Genomic DNA, 3,205 nt, shown 5'->3' on the forward strand with positions numbered 1-3,205 from the left:
TTTAGTTATCATTTAATAAAATAAAATTTTGATGGTGACTTGTGTATTAGCCATAGCAGACTAACTTCTGTAATAAACAATCTCAAAATGTTAGTGGCTTAACCCAATAAAAATTTGCTTCTTACTCATCCCATGGTGCATTGCAGTTCAGTGGGGAGAGGGACAGTCATTCAGGGATCCAGACTCCTTCCAGCTTTTGGCTCCACCCTTTTCTAGGAGTTCTGTCCTTCAGCTGACAGATGAGGAAAGAAAATGAGAAAAAGGCATAGAAGGTTTGATGGCTTGAAAGAGTGCACATCAATTCTACTAACATTCCATTGGCCAGAACTCTGTCGTACGGCCACACTAAGACAAGGAAGGCTGAGGATCACTAGCAGCCTCTGCTACTCATTTAAAGAACACCTGTGACTTTCAAATCTTCCATTTTCCATGACATGTGACATTCTTGTACCAACCTTCAACCTGCAAGGACTGAAAATTCCATCTTTATTAAAGATCTTAAAAGATTCATGGTCTCTCCGCTTTAATAAAAGTCTCTGGGGCTTCCCTGGTGGCGCAGTGGTTGAGAGTCCGCCTGCCGATGCGGGGAACACGGGTTCGTGCCCTGGTCCGGGGGCGTCCCACATGCCGCGGAGCGGCTGGGTGCGTGAGCCATGGCCGCTGGGCCTGCACGTCCAGAGCCTGTGGTCTGCAACGGGAGAGGCCACAACAGTGAGAGGCCCGCATACCGCAAAAAAAAAAAAAAGTCTCTGTAGGGTGTGTGTGTGTGTGTGTGTGTGTGCATGTGCGTGTGTGTATGTATCTTTAGCCAATAAGGGATTTTTTAAATATAGCATTTTTAAAAAAACAGAACAGTGATATCATTCTCATACCCAATAAAATTAATGACAATTCTTTAATATATCTAATATCCAGTATGTATACACATTCTGATTGTTCCTCAAAAGTCTCTTTCTGAAGTTCTTTTAATTCCTGGACAGGTACTGATAGTTATGTCATAGTTCCAGCAACTGACCATGACAACACTCCACCTAAACGTTCCTAAAACTCCTGAAGGATCCACTTACTTTTTCTCTTTGAACTGCTCTGACTGCCTTTGTCACAATCACAGCCATGCCTGTTTCAAAACCATAAACTAAACCTTCATGGATTCTCTGACATCAACTGATGTTTTATCAATACTTGTATTTTCTTTTCTTTTCTTCAGATAGTCTTCATTTTCTTAGTTATCACTCGTTTAACCATGGTGCTGGCTAGCCCTTCAACAGCAACTCTTACAAATACCACAAGGCTTGGGGCCACTCCTGCTATCGTTTCTTCAGGACTAACATGATTTATAGGAAACTGCTCCTACATTCTGAGAAAAATCATTTCTTTAAAAAGATTTCCCAAATCTTCAAGTTCAATAATAAGGACATATGTTTACTCAATGACTGGTTCAAATAGCACCTTATATCTTCAGATTGTAGTTGGGATCTTATGTAAAACCAAGTGAGTTGATTTCAAAACGAAACCTTAAATTTCTCATTTTTTTACATCTTTTAATGTAGCGCAAATACTTCTTATCAAGAGATTAGAAAATAAACTAAAATTACCCAAACTGCTTTACATCTTTAGCCCCACCTCTTCTAGTACTTGTTTAAATGGTAAGCTGAAGCTTGATAGGAGATTTCTGAAAATAATTTCTAGAAGCCGACTGGTAATAAATCTACTGAGACTATTTTAACTTCTGCTAAAGATTCTATATCCCTTTGGAAATGTGCACCTTAGTGACTTCTGCTTCTGCTATAAACTCTGTCAAAGCACAAATTCAAACCCTAACCTGACATCCATTTCCTGTACATAAGACATGATATTGACAATGTCCTACAGAGCTCAGAACAAGTACCCAGTTTCTCTCCCTCAAAAGTTTGGCTCTGCTTCGTCAACGTTGACTCCATTTTTACCAGGTCCTCACTTTCTGGTCACAAAGATGGTTGCTAACAACTTTGGAGCTACTTTCTTCAGGTCCATTTTCTAGCAGAAAAGTGAGAGTTTGCTTCCCCAATTACTCAAACCAATTCTGAGAAAGGAGACTCTTTGCACCTTATTGGAATGTTTTCATCTATGAACCAATCATTGAGTCAGGGGGATGAAATACACTGACAGGCTTATGCTAATCAGGGCCTACCCTTGGAACTGTTGGAGGAGGGGTCAATCCCACTCAAACCATATAATTGAGAAATTCAAGGTATTACTAGGAAGAAAGAAGAGATTATTGAGAAGGAAGCAATAAATGTTCACTGCAGTACTGAATCTAAAGTGACTGACTTGGACATTCTATCAAAATAAAATATAAAGTAAATTGTAGCTTTAAATAAATTGGTTTTTGCTTTGTCATACCTGTCCTCAAAGGAATTCCCACCGATGTCCCTACCAAGGGTGAATGTCTCTGCATGGTGTTCAAAGCCCACTATAATGATATCCACCTAAAGATTTTTTTAGTTACTTTCAAGCTGTACATCTCTTATCAGATATGTACCTTCAGTCTCCCTCCCATAAACGTTTGTGATCCTACATTTTTGCGAAAAAAATCTTGATTATAAAAACAGTACATATTGGGACTTCCCTGGTGGCACAGTGGTTAAGAATCCGCCTGCCAATGCAGGAGACACGGGTTTGAGCCCTGATCCAGGAAGACCCCACATGTCGCGGAGCAACTAAGCCCACGAGCCACAACTACTGAAGCCCATGCACCTAGAGCCTGTGCTCCACAAGAACAGAAGCCACCACAATGAGAAGCGTGCGCACTGCAATGAAGAGTAAACCCTGCTCACCGCAACTAGAGAAAGCCTGAACGCAGAAACGAAGATCCAATGCAGCCAAACTTAATTAATTAATTAATTTTTTTAAAAGTCTGAAAAAAAAGAGCAGTACTTGCTAACTTAAAGGTCAAGCAATATAAAAGTGACTAAAGTAGAAAATGGAAGGCCACCATATTTAGAGTGAACATTAGAGGTAGAATACAGGTTATGGATGTCTGGTTGCACACATTACTTGGATTTAAAAAGGAAATCGTGACTTTTACATTTTAACTGGGCTGTCCTACCTGGCATCAAAATGGCTTCATCAAAGTGGTCATGTGAAAAATTCCCTACTTCTGTTTTTTTGTTTGTTTGTTTGCCATGTTTGCTTTCTTCTCTGCTAGCTGTCTATTTAGATCTCA

The sequence above is a fragment of the Pseudorca crassidens genome, chromosome 3, assembly GCF_039906515.1.
Source record: "Pseudorca crassidens isolate mPseCra1 chromosome 3, mPseCra1.hap1, whole genome shotgun sequence".
In the NCBI taxonomy this organism is placed as follows: Eukaryota; Metazoa; Chordata; class Mammalia; order Artiodactyla; family Delphinidae; genus Pseudorca; species Pseudorca crassidens.